The sequence below is a fragment of the Nomascus leucogenys genome, chromosome 1a (assembly GCF_006542625.1).
Source record: "Nomascus leucogenys isolate Asia chromosome 1a, Asia_NLE_v1, whole genome shotgun sequence".
Taxonomy (NCBI): domain Eukaryota; kingdom Metazoa; phylum Chordata; class Mammalia; order Primates; family Hylobatidae; genus Nomascus; species Nomascus leucogenys.
In genome coordinates, this window is record NC_044381.1 from 80,768,899 (window position 1) to 80,785,997 (window position 17,099).

Here is a 17,099-nt window from a genome sequence, read left to right on the forward strand (position 1 = left end):
GCCAATCTCTCTATTTTTGGATCTCTGTTTTGGCCATGCTCTTGATTAGCTAGAATCTTTGAGTGTTTTTTCAGGAAGAGTTATGGGTGGTATGTATCTTCAGACCCCTTGCATATCTGAATTTTGTTTGTGTTGTCTTCACATATGAAGTGACACCTTGACTAAATATAGAAGTCCTGGGACTCTACCTCTTTCTATAAAAATACAAGGATTTTGTGTTTTTACTTTCCAGGATCTAATGTTGTAGAAGAAAAAGTCTGAACATGATTTGATTCTTTTTGTTGTTCTTGACATTTGCTCTTGATTTTTGTTTTAGTTTGTGTGCTTGTCTGATTTTTCTATTTTTTTCTTGACACATTCATTTCTCATTGACTTCTGGAAATAGATATTATTAGAATACAATGTTCATTTTTTTTTTTTTTTGAAATGGGGTCTCACTCTGTCCCCTAGGCAGGAATGCAGTGGCACAATCTCGGCTCACTGAAACCTCCACCTCCTGAGTTCAAGTGATTCTCTTGTCTCAGCCTCCTGAGTAGCTGGAACTACAGGCATGCACCACCACACCTGGCTAATCTTTGTATTTTACTTTCACCATGTTGGCCAGGCTGGTTTTGAACTCCTGACCTCAGGTGATCCGCCCACCTCAGTCTCCCAAAGTACTGGGATTACAGGCGTGAGCCACTGTGCCCAGCATGAATATAATGTTCATTCTTCTAAGAATCTTAATGATTATTGAAGTCACTAAAATATCACATTATTTTAAAAACTAACTAGAAAACATATTTTTTAAAGTTTCAATATTCAAGAGACCACATTTTTATAGACACTGTGTTTAGATTTTTCAGTATTTTATTCTTGTATCCCACAAAAATGATTATTTTGATTTGTAGTAGTCTGTTAGTGGCAAAGAGGTTTATTGATAAATGTTCAAAATAAACATACTAGATTAAAAAATAATGCTACTAAATTATGATTTTCAAATTAATCATGCTCACTTTTGTCTGAGCTCTCAAGATAAATTTGCTTGGTTGTCAACTAAGGCAATGAGAAGCAGAAATAAAAGGAGGCCAGCTGAGTATGGTGGCTCACACTTGTAATCCCAGCATTTTGGGAGGCTGGGATGGGAGGATCTCTTGAGCCCAGGAGTTCGACACCAGCCATGGGCAACATAGTGGAGATGGGGTTTCACCATGTTGCCCAGGATGGTCTGGAACTCCTGGGCTCAAGTGACCCTCCCACCTCAGCCTCCCAAAGTGCTGGGATTACAGGCATGAGCCACCATTCCCGGCCTTAGCTAGTGTTTCTAATTTTGTAATTCCTCTAATCTGTGAGGTCTGAGAAATTCTCTTCTGAATTTGAAAATCATAATAACTCACCAGAGAAAAATTATTATTTTAGGTTCAGCTGAGGAGTGTAGAACACAGTTATGACAGGAGAAGCGCGTGATTTGATGGATTGTCTACGTCTCTGTTTTACAATGTTTAACTATTGTCGTAGAAGAAGAAATCATCAGAAGAAAGCCATAATTTTTAATAAGCCAGAGTTTAACAATTTACTTAAAATATACCAAAGCAGGATAATTTTAGTGGTAAATAATAATGCAGACCGGGTGCCATGGCTCACACCTGTAATCTCAACACTTTGGGAGGCAGAGGTGGGAGGGTAGCTTGAACCCAGGAGTTCAAGACCAGCCTGGGCAACATGGCGAGAACCTGTCTCTACCAAAACAAAACAAAACAAAACAAAACAAAACGAAACAAAATTAGTCTAGTATGGTGGCACGTGCCTGTTGTCTCAGCTCTTGGGAGGCCCTGGGAGGTCAAGGCTGCAGTGAGCTGAGATCACTCCACTGCAATCCAGCCTGGGTGACAGAGGCTTTTGATATAGACACTGTATCAAAAAAGTAAAAATAAAAAATAATAATGCATATATTGGCCAGGTGCAGTAGCTCACACCTGTAATCCCAGCACTTTGGGAGGCAGAAACAGAAAGATCCCTGGATCCCAGGATTTCAAGGCTGCAGTGCACTATGATCACACCACTGTGCTCCAACCTGGGTGACAAAGCAAGGCCCTGTCAAAAAAAAAAAAAAAAAAAAAAAAAAAAGAAAAGAAATGTTCTTTTTCTGAATCAAATTCCATGTTACATACTGCTCTTTCATTAGTATTAAAATATTTATTAAATATCCATATACACGTTCTGCCATACCAAATATGAGAGGAGGTAGAATACAAATCTATAGTGCTAGGCCGGGCGCGGTGGCTCACGCTTGTAATCCCAGCACTTTGGGAGGCCGAGGCGGGCGGATCACGAGGTCAGGAGATCGAGACCACAGTGAAACCCCGTCTCTACTAAAAATACAAAAAATTAGCCGGGCGTGGTGGCGGGCGCCTGTAGTCCCAGCTACTCGGAGAGGCTGAGGCAGGAGAATGGCGTGAACCCGGGAGGCGGAGCTTGCAGTGAGCCGAGATTGCGCCACTGCACTCCAGCCTGGGCGACAGAGCGAGACTCCGTCTCAAGAAAAAAACAAAAACAAAACAAAACAAACAAAAAAAATCTATAGTGCTTATCTTCTTATGCTTTTCTTTCTCAAATAGATAATATATGTGAAGACAGATTCTTAGCAGTGGATCAAAAAAAGAAAAAATATACATATAAGTGAAGCCAGACATAGACAAACTGGCACTTAACAAGCAGACCGCTGATTAACAAAAGAACTACCTATCTTTGTATATGACAAACTCCCAGCTAAGCTCTAGCACCTCTTCTCTAATATACTGTTTATCCGTTCCTTGAATCATTGTCTATGGATCATTTGGAAGTAGCGTGTGTCTAGATTCCCAATTCTGTTTCCAAATCTAATTCAATTAATAACTCCCTATTAATGGCATACAATGTGCTTTGTACCCTTCCTTATACTTTTAACCTAATATTTCTAAAACTTCATAATTTTTGCAATATCATGCTAACTGTGTGATTATTTTAAAAATAATTTTAAGTTGACTCATACTCCTTTCATTGTAATGCTTTCTTTAACCTAGTCCTAATCATTAATATCCATGGAAATGCAGATTTTTTTTTAAATGTGTCTGTATTTCATCAACTAAAATAATCATGTGTCCCCCCAGTGGTATGATAACCACGCTTGAGTAACTACTGTATTGAGTCTGCTTTGTTATCACCTAGTAAGAATGATAAATGTACCAACATAGAATCCTGTCCTATGGAACAGCTGCTCTATCTTCCATCTCAAAAGGCAGTCTCATTTTTTTGGTAATCTCTTTTGAGTAGGCACATTCCAAGATACACATAACAAAGAATATTTAAAGAACTCTTCTGAGTTTCTTAATTTAATATGTTCATATATTTCACAGATTAAAATATCTCTTTTAGAAAATTCAATACAAATATTAGCCAGGTGTGGGGGCACATACCTGTAATCCGAGCTACTTGAGAGGTTGAGGCATAAAAATTGCTTAATCCTGGGAGGCAGAGGTTGCAGTGAGCTGAGATTGTACCCCTGCACTCCAGCCTGGGTGACGCAGTGAGACTCCATCTCAAAAAAAAAAAAAAGAAAAGAAAAGAAAATTAATCCTTGGGTTATTTTGTTTGTTTGTTTAAAGTTCTTCAGACTGATTTAGTCATGACTGAAATTTACTCTGATAATAACAACACAACTATGTCAATCTCTTAATTCTTTTTTCTTTTTTGCTGTAGAAATTAGGTCTTCCTATGTTGCCCAGGCTGGTCTCGAACTCCTGGCCTTAAGTGATCCTCCTGCCTTGGCCTCCCAGAGTGCTGGGATTACAGGTGTGAGCAACTGCATTTGTCCAATTTCTTTTTTTTTTTTTTCTTTTGAGATAGAGTCTCACCCTGTCACCAGGCTGGAGTGCAGTGGCGCAATCTCAGTTCACTGCAACCTCCGCCTCCCGGTTTCAAGTGATTCTCCTGCCTCAGCTTCCCAAGTAGCTGAGACTACAGGCACATGTCACCACACCCAGCTAATTTTTGTATTTTTAGTAGAGACAGGGTTTCACCATGTTGGCCAGGATAGTCTCGATCTCTTGACCTCCCAAAGTGCTGGGATTACAGGTGTGAGTCACCACGCCCGGCCACATTTGTTCAATTTCTTAATTCTTATTGTGCAGAATAGTGTTAAGTCAAACACAGCATTTGTGGAGTTCAGATAACAAGTAAATAAAATAAATAAAGCTTCTTTTATTCATTCATTAATTCAACAACTATCTATTGACGGCATATTATGTGCCTGCTGTTTTCCTAGGTGCTAAAGATGCATCCATAAAGAGTTTTTTTAAGTAGATAAAACCAGTTATCATGGATATGTAATTATTGTAATACAGAATTTTATGAAAAGTTTGAAAGTACATATTGATACTTTTATTTTTTATTTCTGTTTTTATTTTTTGAGGCAGAGTTTCTCGCTGTTGCCCAGGCTGGAGTACAGTGGTCCAATCTCAGCTCACTGCAAACTCTGCCTCTGGGGTTCAAGAAATTCTCCAGCGTCAGCCTCCTGAGTAGCTGGGATTACAGGTGCCCGCCTCCACACCCACCTAATTTTTGTATTTTTAGTAGAGACGGAGTTTCACTACGTTGGCCAGGCTGGTCTCAAACTCCTGACCCCAAGTGATCCGCCCTCTTTGGCTTCCCAAAGTGCTGGGATTACAGGCATGAACCACCATGCCTGGCCTTACGTATGTACATATCTTAATGTAGATATTTGAGTGTGTGTGTGAATTTCCAGCCCTGAAAGTACATGTTAATCTTTGAGATATTCCCATTAGCATCAGTATTTTCTAGTACCTCATTTCTTAAATATTATTCTTATTTTAAAAATATCCAAGGCCGGGCGTGGTGGCTCACACCTGTAATCCCAGCACTTTGAGAGGCTGAGGTGGGCGGATCACCTGAGGTTGGGAGTTCAAGATCAGGCTGACCAACATGGAGAAACCCAATTTCTACTAAAAACACAAAATTAGCTGGGCATGGTGGCACATGCTGGTAATCCCAGCTACTCAGGAGGCTGAGGCAGGAGAATCGCTTAAACCCGGGAGGCAGAGGTTGCAGTGAGCCAAGATCACGCCATTGCACTCCAGCCTGGGCAACAAGAGCAAAACTCCATCTCAAAAAAAAAAAAAAAAAAGGTGAAAATATCCAAATATTTCAATTAATATTTTAATTTGCATTTCTAGTTCCTTTTGACAGGGTCGCAGGGTTGCACTGTGTCACCCAGGCTGGAGTGCAGTGCAATGCAGCCTCGACTTCCTCAGCTCAGGTGATCCTCTCACCTCAAACTCTCAAGTAGCTGGAACTACAGGCGTGCGCCACTATGCCTCGCTAATTTTTTGGTATTTTTTGTAGAGATGGGGTTTCACCATGTTGCCCATTCTGGTCTCGAACTCCTGGGCTCATGCAATCTGCCCATCTTGACTTCCCAAAGTGCTGGGATTACAGGCATGAGCCACCACACCCAGGCTTGTTTTTAAAAGTTATGTATTCTCACCATTTATGTATTATAAAATACTTCAAAAATAAAGAAAAGTGCAGACAACAATTAAAACTGTTTCTTCATTTGTTCAGACTATAAACATTGACACTGACACCTTTCACTTACCATTCTTCAGTTTTTGTAATATCATTATGCCAACTAAGTTATTATTTTGAAAAATAAAGTTTACTTATTTTCTTTTCATTCTAATACCTGTAGTACCTACTTGATTCCTTTCCTTCACTGACACCCTAAAGTTTTGTTGGTTGCGCCTTCAAAATATAGCCAGAGTTCTGTCATTTACCATTCCCACTACCACCACCTTGGTCCAAGACACCATCATCTCTTGCCTGAATTATTGCAATGGCCTCACAGTGGATCTGCCAACATCTGTCTTTGCCTCTCCTTTCTCCCCCAACAGTCTATGCTCAACACAGCAGCCAAATTAATCCTGTAAGAATGTAAGTTAGATAATATTCTTCCTCTGCTACAAAACATTACAGTGAATTCTCATCTCACAGAGAACAAAAGCCAGGGTTGTTAATATTCTGTTTCTAAGTGGTGTCTGTGCCTTTGTATGTAGTTATAGTAGATTCATTTTCATTGTTAGATAATATTCCATTGTAAGAAAATAACTAATTTTATCAATCCATTCTTTCATCTATGGACACTGGGGAGCTTTTAATTTGTGTTACTATTGTAAGTAATGCTGCCAAAACAAGAAATGCTAAGGGAAACGCTTAAGGATGCAGGAAATTATATAAGATGTAAATTCAGAAGTACAGGAAGGAATGAATAACTCTTATATTATGGTCAATTGATTTTTAACAAGAGTGCCAAGAAAATTCAATGGGAAACAATAGTCTTTTCAATGAATGGTGTTGGGACAATTGAATATTCAGATGCAAAAGACTGAAGCTGGACCCCTACATCACACAATACACAAAAATTAACTCAAAGTGGATCATTGACCTAAAAAGTAAGACCTAAAACTATAAAACTCTTAGAAGAGAGCCTATGTGTATATCTTTGTGACTTTGGGTCAAGTGATGGTTTCTTAATAGGGTACCAAAATTATAGCAACAAAAGAAAAAAATAGATAAATTAGACTTTATCAAAATGAAAAACTTTTGTACTTCAAAGGACATCATCAATACAATGAAGACAACACACAGAATTGGAGAAAATATTTGCTAGTCATATGTCAGGTATGGGACTTGCATCCAGAATAATTAAAGAATTTTTGCTGGCCGGTCACGGTGGCTCACGCTTGTAATCCCAGCACTTTGGGAGGCCGAGGCGGGCGGATCACGAGGTCAGGAGATCGAGACCACGGTGAAACCCCGTCTCTACTAAAAATACAAAAAAAAATTAGCCGGGCGTGGTGGCGGGCGCCTGTAGTCCCAGCTACTCGGAGAGGCTGAGGCAGGAGAATGGCATGAACCCGGGAGGCGGAGCTTGCAGTGAGCTGAGATCGCGCCACTGCACTCCAGCCTGGGTGGCTGGGTGACAGAGCAAGACTCCGTCTCAAAAAAAAAAAAAAAAAAAAAAGAATTTTTGCAACTCCACAGCAAAAACAAACAATTCAAGTTAAAAAATGAGGAAAGTGCCAGATGCAGTGACTCATGCCTGTAATCCCAGCACTTTAGGAGGCCAAGGCAGGTGGATTGCTTGAGCCCAGGAGTTCGAGACCAGCCTGGGCAATATAGTGAGACCCCCCGTCTCTACAAAAAAATATAAAAATTAGCTCAGTATAATGCCAGGGGCCTGTAGTCCCAGCTACTTGTGAGGCTGAGGTAGAATGATTGCTTGAGCCCAGGAGGCAGAGGTTTCAGTGAGCTGAGATTGTGCCACTGCGCTCCAGCCTGGATGACAAAGTGAGACTCTGTTTCAAAAAAAAAAAAAAGAGCAAAGTATCTGAATAGACTGACATTTTTCCAAAAAAATGCAAATGTCCAATAAGCACATAAAAGATGCTCAACATCAGTAGTCATTAGGGAAATGCAAATCAAGATGACAATGAAATGGCGAAAATTAAAAAGACAATAAGGGCCGGGCACAGTGGCTCATGCCTGTAATCCCAGCACTTTGGGAGGCCAAGGTGGGTAGATCATCTGGGGTCAGGAGTCCGAGACCAGCCTGGCCAACATGGGGAAACCTGTCTCTACTAAAAATACAAAAATTAGCTGGGCGTGGTGGCGCGCCCGTAGTCCCAGCTACTCCGGGAGGCGGAGGTTGTAGTGAGCAAGATTATGCCATTGCACTCTAGCCTGGGTGTCAGAGCAAGACTTCATTTCAAAAAACAAAACAAAACAAAAAAACTTTGATTGTGAAATTGGTAGCACTCATTGAACTGTACATTTAAAATTTGTGCATTTTATTATAAGTAAATTATTCATTAATATTTTATTTAGAAAAATAATGCTGCTGGAAATATATATATGAGTCATTTTTATCCATGTACATTATTTATGTATTTACTTTTTTTTTTTTTTTAACAGGGTCTTGCTGTGTCACCCAGGCTGGAATGCAGTGGCGCAATCATAGTTCACTGCAGCCTCTAATTCCTGGGCTCTAGCAATCCTCCCAGCCTCTGTAGTAACCAGACTATAGGCATGCATAACTGAGCTTGGCTAATTTTTAAATTTTTTGTAGAGATGGGATCTCACTATGTTGCCCCAGCTTGCCTTGAACTCCTGGGCTCAAGTGATCCTCTCTCCTCAGCCTCCCAAAGTGCTGGGATTACAGGTGTGAGCCACTGTGTACCTAGCCTATGTGTACATTTTGCACATGCTCTAGCTATACATAGTATATGCCTAGGAGTAGAAATTCTCTGTCTTAAGGTTTGCAAATTTTCAAATTTTATAAGATAATGTGAAATTGATGTTTAAAATTATTTTACCAACTTCCACTTATAGTTCCAGTAGTGGCATGTGAAAAGTTCCTAGTGATTCATATCCTCACCAATGCTTAGCATTTTCAAATTTCTTTTTTTTTTTTTTTTTTTAGACAGAGTCTCATTCTGTTGCCCAGGCTGGAATCAGGGGCGTGACCTCGGCTCACTGCAATCTCCAACTCCCAGATTCAAGTGATTCTCCTGCCTCAGCCTCCCGAGTAGCTGGGACTACAGTCACGCGCCACCATGCCTGGCTAATTTTTTGTATTTTTGGTAGAGATGGGGTTTCACCGTGTTAGCCAGGTTGTTCTCCATCTCCTGACCTCATGATCTGCCCGCCTTGGCCTCCCAAAGTGCTGGGATTACAGATATGAGTCACCGGGCCGGCCTAAGATTTCTTAATTTTGCCAATCTAATGGGTAAAACGTTACCTCACCATGGCCCTCATTTAAATTTTTCTGATTACTAATAAGATTGAGCATTACCACCACCCCCCCCTCCCCTGGCCCATTTATTGACCATTTGGAATTTTTTTCTTCTCTAAAGTTGCAGTCCAGCTCTTCTAGTAATTTGTTTATTTTTTCGTATTGATTTATAAAAGTTCTAGATATATTCTGAGGCCTTGTGCAGTGGCTTATGCCTGTAATCCCAGCTACTTGAGAGACTGAGGTGGGAGGACCCTTTAAGACTGGGAGGTCGAGGCTGCAGTGAGCCAAGATCACAAGATTGCACTCTGGCCTGGGCAACAGAGCAAGACCTTGTCTCAAGAAAAATAAATAAAGATAGATAGATAAATAAAGATTTTTAAAAAATAGATATTTTCTGGATTCTAGGTCTTTATTATGTGTGGAAAAGATCTTCTTTCTGTGATTTGTCTTATGTCTTAAGACATTATTCCACACCCTGAAGCTAAAAAGACAATTTTATCTTCTGAAAGTGTTAACATTTTGGTTTTCACGTTTAAATTTTTAATCCAATGTCTTAGTATGGGTTTAGCTTAAGCTTGCTGAAGAAAAGATAACCCCAAATAGAGGGACTTAAAGAATATAGACTTTTGGGCCGGGCACGGCGGCTCATGCCTATAATCCCAGCACTTTGGGAGGCCTAGGTGGGTGGATCACCTGAGTTCAGGAGTTCAAGACCAGCCTGGCCAACATGGTGAAACCCCCTCTCTACCAGAAATAGAAAAAATTAGCTGGGTGTGATGTCACATGAATGTAATCCCAGCTACTTGGGAGGCTACCGCAAGAGAATCACTTGAACCCGGGAGGTTGGAGGTTGCAGTGAGCTGAGACAGCGTCATTGCACTCCAGCCTGGGGGACAGAGCAAGACCCTGTCTCAAAAAAAAAAATAGGCTTTTGTCTTTTTCAAGTAACTGCTCCAAAATAAGCATTTTAGCGTGGGAACTGGTTTTGCTCTATAGGGTCATTCAGGGAACCCAGTTTTTTGTATTTCTTCCTTTCTTTCCTTTCTTTCTTTTCCTTTCTTTTCCTTTTTTTTCCTTTCTTTTTCCTTCCTTCCTTTCCCTTTTCCTTCCTCTTCCTTCCCTTCCTTCCTTCCTTCCTTCTTTCCTTCCTTCCTTTCCTTCCTTCCTTCCTTCTTTCCTTCCTTCCTTCCTTCCCTCCCCTCCCCTCCCTTCCTTCCCTTCCTTCCTTTTCCCTCCCTCCCTCCCTCCCTTCCTTCCTTCCTTGCTTCCTTTCTTCCTTCCTTCCTTCCTTCCTTCCTTTTTTTTTTTTTTTGAAAGGGGTCTCACTATATTGCCAGGCTGGACTTGAATTCCTGGATTTAAGGGATCCTCCCACCTCAGCCTCCCCAGTAGCAGGGTTTACAGGCAGGAACTCCAATTTTAAATGTCTCTGCCAAAGGTATTCTGTTCATCGCCATTACATGAACAAAATATATCCCTTCACTTCTTTAGGTCTCCTTTAATTAATAACTGTAGAGGCTGGGCACAGTGGCTCATGCCTGTAATCCCAGCACTTTGGGAGGCCAAGGCAGGCGTATCCCCTGAGGTCGGGAGTTTGAGACCAGCCTGACCAACATGGAGCAACCCCATCTCTACTAAAAAGACAAAAATTAGGCCAGGTGTGGTGGCGCATGCCTGTAATCCCAGCTACTCAGGAGGCTGAGGCAGGAGAATCGCTTGAACCCGGGTGGCAGAGGTTTCAGTGAACTGAGATTGTGCCATTGCACTCCAGCCTGGGCAACAAGAGCAAAACTCTGTCTCAAAAACAAAACAAAACAAAACAAAACAAAACAAAACAAAACAAAACAAAACACTGTAGAAAGGAGACAGATCTCCCCTAGGGCAGGGGAAACAAAATGAGAAGTAGCATTAATAGAATGTAGGGGCTTAGAGGAGGGGCCCCAAGTGGCTGTGCTCAGTCCTTGAGAGCAGATACTCCACAGTTGAGACCTCTGGGGGGCGCCATGGGACTGGTTCTCTGGTGCACCACAGATGTTGCTCAGTTGGGTGCATTCTGAGATTGGTGTTGGAACTTCTGGAAAGAAGGGGCCAAGTAGTTGAAGCTGTGAGCCCCCAAAGAAGCAAAAGGCTGGATGTGTAGCTGTCCTCATGCTGCTGGGGGGCCCTGACTGGAACTGGAAACAGGAAGCACATCTCTTCTTCCCTTCATCCGCCTTCCATTCTCTGCCTCCGTTGGCAAACCCTAAGATAAATCATCTGTCAATGAAACAAATGGTGCTGCAATGGACAACCTTGTGCATATGTTGTTTTTTTTTTTCTTTAGGTGTCTCCTCAGGGTAAGTTCTTGTAAGGTTATATGTAGTTTTGCTAGATATTACCAAAATGTTCTCCATTTGGAGCTGAACCATTTTGCACTCTCAGCAACAATATGAGAATGTTTTTCCACAGAGCCACATGAACAGAATACATTGTCAAGCTTTTGAATCTTTCCCAGACTAATAGATAGTAAATGGTATTTCTGTTTGGTTTTTATTCAGATTTCTCTTATGAAGTTGAATGTCTCATAAGGGTTTGAGACCATTTACATATATTTTTCTGTGAATTGTCTGTTCATGTTTTTTGCCCATTTTTCTTTTTCTTTCTTTCTTTTTTTTTGAGACATTGTCTCGCTCTGTTGCCCAGGCTGGAGTGCAGTGGTGCGATCTCAGCTCACTGCAAGCTCCACCTCCTAGGTTCACACAATTCTCCTGCCTCAGCCTCCTGAGTAGCTGGGACTACAGGCACCCACCACCATGCCTGGCTAATTTTTTTTTGTATTTTTGGTAGAGACAGGGTCTCACCATGTTAGCCAGGATGGTCTCAATCTCCTGACCTCATGATCCGCTCGCCTCAGCCTCCCAAAGCCCTGGGATTACAGGCGTAAGCCACCGTGCCTGGCCCTTTTTTTGCCCATTTTTCTTCTTCTTTTTGTTTGTTTGTTTGTTGTTGTCGTTTTGAGACAGAGTCTCACTCTTTCACCTAGGCAGAGTGCAGTGGCACCATATCAGCTGGCTGCAACCTCCGCCTGCCAGGCTCAAGCAATTCTTGTGCCCCAGACTCATGAGTAGCTGGGATCACAGGCTAATTTTGTATTTTTAGTAGAGACAGGGTTTTGCTGTGTTGTCCAGGCTGATCTCAAACTCCTGGCCTCAAGTGATTTGCCCACCTCAGCCTCCCAAAGTGCTGGGATTACAGCACTTGGCTCTTTTGCCCATTTTTCTTTTTCTCTTTTTTTTTTTTTTTTTTTTTTTTTTTGAGACAGAGTCTTGCTCTTGTTGCCCAGGCGGGAGTGCAAAGACGCGATCTCAGCTCACTGCAACATCTGCCTCCCAGGTTCAAGTGATTCTCCTGCCTCAGCCTTCTGAGTAGCTGGGATTACTGGCACTCAACCACGCCCGGCTAATTTTTGTGTTTTTAGTAGAGATGGGGGTTTCACCATGTTGGCCAGGCTGGTCTGGAACTCCTGACCTCAAACGACCCACCGGCCTCGGCCTCCCAAAGTGCTGGGATTATAGGCTTGAGCCACCGTGCTGGCCTATACATATATTAATTTTGGAGAAAATTGACATCTTTATGATTGTATTTGCCTTATCCAAGAACAAAGGATCCTTTTCGTTTGTTCAAGGTTACCATTGTGTCTTTCAAAGGTGTTTTCAGGTTTTTCTCATATGTCTGCATACTTTCTGTTACGTTTACTCTTAGATATTTTACCTTTTTTGTTGCTTTTGTCAATGGGGTTTGCTTTTACTTTAAATCTTCTATCTTGTTGTTTGATATGTATGAAGGGTATTGTTTTTTGTATGTTAATTTAATTTTTTTTGAGATAGGGTCTCATTCTGTCACCCAGGCTGGAGTACAGGTGGAGTGCAGGCGAGATCACAGCTCTCTGAAAGCTCCACCTCCCAGGCTCAAGTGATCCTCCCCACCTTAGCCTTCAGAGTAGCTAGGACTATAGGTGTGCCCCACCATTCCAGGCTAATTTTTATGCGTGTGTGTGTGTGTGTGTGTGTTTTGTAGAGAGGGCGTTTTGCAACGTTGCCCAGGCTGGTCTCAAACTCCAAGTGATCCACCTGACTAGGGCTCTCAAAGTGCTGGGATTACGGGTGTGATCCACTGTGTCCAACTTGTGTGTTAATTTTAAATCTAGCTACATCGATGAATTCCTTAATGTTTAAGATGAATTATCTTGGGTTTTCTAGGTATAGTCTCATAATATCAGTAGATGTAATTAAATTTCTTTGCTAGATTTTATACCTTTATTTGAATTGTTTTGTCTTATTATGTTGGCTAATCTCCATTCCAATATTAAATTACAGTGGAAACTGGGATTGCCGCCGCGCACCACCACCCCTCCCTGGTTTTTCTCCTTTGGCTGGAGGCGCGGTTTCGCCATGTCGGCCAGGCTGGTCTCCAGCTCCTGACCTCCAGTGCTCTGCCCACCTCGGCCTTCCGAGGTGCTGGGACTGCAGACGGAGGCTCGCTCATTCAGTGCTCGGTGTTGCCCGGGCTGGAGTGCGGTGGCGTGGTCTTGGCTCGCTGCAGCCTCCACCTCCCAGCCGCCTGCCTTGGCCTCCCAGGGTGCTGGGATTGCAGCCTCTGCCCAGCTGCCGCCCCGTCTGGGAGGTGGGGAGCGTCTCTGCCTGGCCGCCCATCGCCTGGGTTATGAAGAGCTCCTCTGCCCAGCCGCCCCGTCTGGGAGGTGAGGAGCGCCTCTGTCCGGCCGCCACCCCGTCTAGGAAGTGAGGAACGTCTCTGCCCGGCCGCCCATCATCTGGGATGTGAGGAGCGCCTCTGCCCGGCCGCCCATCGTCTGGGATGTGAGGAGCGCCTCTGCCCGGCCGCCCCGTCTGGGAAGTGAGGAGCCCCTCTGCCTGGCCGCCCCTTCTAGGATGTGAGGAGGGCCTCCGCCCGGCCGCCCCGTCTGGGAAGTGGGGAGCGCCTCCCCGGCCGCCCCTTCTGGGAGGTGGGGAGCGCCTCCGCGCGGCCGCCCCGTCTGGGAAGTGGGGAGCGCCTCCGCCCGGCCGCCCCTTCTGGGATGTGGGGAGCGTCTCTGCCCGGCCGCCCCGTCTGGGAGGTGAGGAGCGCCTCCGCCTGGCAGCCCCGTCTGGGAACTGAGGAGCGCCTCCGCCCGGCCGCCCCGTCTGGGAAGTGAGGAGCGCCTCTGCCCGGCCACCCATCGTCTGGGATGTGAGGAGCGCCTCTGCCCAGCCGCCACCCTGTCTAGGAAGCGAGGAGCGTCTCTGCCCGGACACCCCGTCTGGGAGGTGAGGAGCACCTCTGCCTGGCCACCCCGACTGGGATGTGGGGAGCGCCTCTGCCCAGCCGCCCCGTCTGGGAGGTCTGCCATGGAGGCCGGAAGCAATGTGGGGGCTGGATGTGGTGGCTCACACCTGTGGTCCCGGAACTCTGGGAGGCTGAGGCGGGTTGATCACTTGAGGCTTGGAGCTCAGGACCAGCCTGGCCAACATGGCGAAACATATGAAAAATACAACTGTCAAACCAACCAACGAACCAAGCGACAACAAAACAGGTCTACCCTGGAGTCATACTCTAATTTTTTCTATTGTCCTCCCTTTCTGATCCTTTATCCCACTTTCTTTTTCTTCCTCTTCCTTCTCCTTCTTTGTCAAATAGAGGAGTGAGTTATTATCATTGATCCATACAAAGTCCCTCTCTCATTTATTTTCTTTAATTCCCACCCCCCATTTCTATTCCCCGTCTTCCCATGTGCAACCTTCCTAATATATTTGATATGCATCTTTTTGTTCGTATGTACTTTTAGAAAATGTTTATTGTTTTGTGTGCAAAATAAAATAAAATAAAATAAAAACTTCCTATCAAAAAAAAAAAATTACAGTGGGGATAGTGAGCATCCTTGCTTTGTTCCTGACTTTGGTGAGAATGCCTCTAATGACTAAGTGACTAAGGTGCTGAGATATATTTTATCATGTTAAGGAAGTATCCAACAATTCCTATTTTATTCAGATTTTTTAAAAAACAGAAATAGATACTGAATTGTATCAAAGGCCTTTTCAGCACTTGTGGAAATAATCTGATTTTCCTCCTTATTGATTTATTCCACTATTGATCTAGTGAATTATATTAATGGTTTTCTTAATAAGAACCATCTTTACAGTCTTAGAATAAATTCACCTGGGTCATAAAGTATTTTTTAAAATGTTGACAGTTTATGTTTTTAAGCAATTTTAGATTTACAGCAAAATTGAGTGGAAAGTACAGAGCATTCCCATATACTGCCCTCCTTCCACAAACACACTCATGCACACAGCTTTCCCCACTATCAGCATCCAGCACCAGAGTTTATAATCCATGAAGCTACATTGACACATTATCATGCAAAGTCTATAGTTTACATTAGGGATTACTCTTCTTGTCATATACTCTTTGGATTTTGACAAATGTATGATGACATGTATTCACCATTATAGAATTATACAGAATAGTTTCACTGCCCTAAAAATCCTCTGTGCTCCATCTATTGATCCCTCCACCCCCCCAATCCTGACAATCACTGATCTTCTTACTGTCTCCATAGTTTTGTCTTTTCTGGAGAATCATATACTTGGAGTCATACAGTATGTAGAGATTGACTTCTCCTATTTAGTAATATGCACTTAAGTTTATTCCTTGTCCTTTCATGGTTTGGTAGCTCATTTCTTTTTAGCACTGAATAATATTCAATTGTCTGGGTTTAACACAATTTATTTATCCATTTACTTACTGAAGGACATCTTGGTTGCTACCAAGTTTTGGCAATATGAATAAAGCTGCTATAAACATTCACTTACAGGTTTTTGTGTGAATGTAAGTATTTAACTCATTTGGGTAAATACCAAGGAGCAAGATTACATGAAGTATTTTTAAAATGTGCTTTTGGATTCTGCTGTTAATACTTGACTTGGAATTTTTTTACATTCATATTCATAAGTGAGAGCAGTTTATAGACTTTTTTTGTACAGTCTTTGTCAGATTTTGGAATCAATATTATGTCGATTGGCTTCATAAGATGTTACTGGCTTTATAAAACAATTGGGAAGTTTTTCTTATTTTAGAATGGTCCAAGCTGGGTGTGGTGGCTCACGCTTGTAATCTTAGCACTTTATGAGGCCAAGGCGAGAGAATCTCTTGAGGCTAGGAGTTCAGGACCACCCTGGGCAACATAGCAAGACCCTGTCTCTATTTTAAATAAAAAGAAAAAAGAGAAATAAAAGGAAAAAGGTGCAAAGCAATTTATGTAGCAGCATCTAAGTATCAGATATTTGGAAATTTAGAAGAATTCCTCATGAAACCATCTGGGCCTCATACTTTTTTGTGTGGATAGTTATTTTATATCTTTATTTTTTCTAGTAAAATAGGTTTGTCTAGGCTTTCTATCCCTACTGAGATTAATTTTGGCACATTGCAAGTTCTATTAAATCTAGGCTTTCGAATGTATTTTCTAGCACAGTGGCTCATGTCTGTAATCCCAGCACTTTGGGAGGCCGAGGCAGGTGGATCACCTGAGGTCAGGAGTTCAAAACCAGCCTTGCCAACATGGTGAGACCCTGTCTCTACTAAAATTACAAAAATTAGCCAGGCGTGGTGGTGGGCACCTGTAATCCCAGCTACTTGTGAGGCTGAGGCAGGAGAATCGCTTGAACTCAGGAGGCAGAGGTTGCAGTGAGCCGAGATCATGCCATTGCACTCCAGCCTGGGTGACAATAGCAAAACTCTGTCTCAAAAAAAAAAAAAAAAAATCAAATGTATTTTCATAATACTATGTAATTTTCTGTTTCAATGGCTGTACTCCTCTTATTTTTTAAAATTTAGTGTTATGCTTTCTTCCTCTTGTTTTGATTAATTAGTGGTCTGTCATTAAATTTTTTCCTCAAATAATTGGCATGGTAATTTGTTCTCTGTATTTGACATAATTGATTTCTGCTTTATCTTTATTTTACTTTCACTTTTCTTTTTCTTTCTTTGTTTTTAATACCTTAAACTATTAAGGGGTAATCTGCTTTTCTTTGATTTACTTTGGTTTAGGTTTCTTTTTTCTTTTCTTTTTTTTTTTTTTTTTGAGACATAGTTTCACTATGTCGCCCAGGCTGGAGTGCAGTGGTTTGATCTCAACTCACGGCAACCTTCATCTCCCAGGTTCAAGTGATTCTCCTGCCTCAGCCTCCTGAGAAGCTGGAATTATAGGCATGCACCATCATGCCCAGCTAGCTTT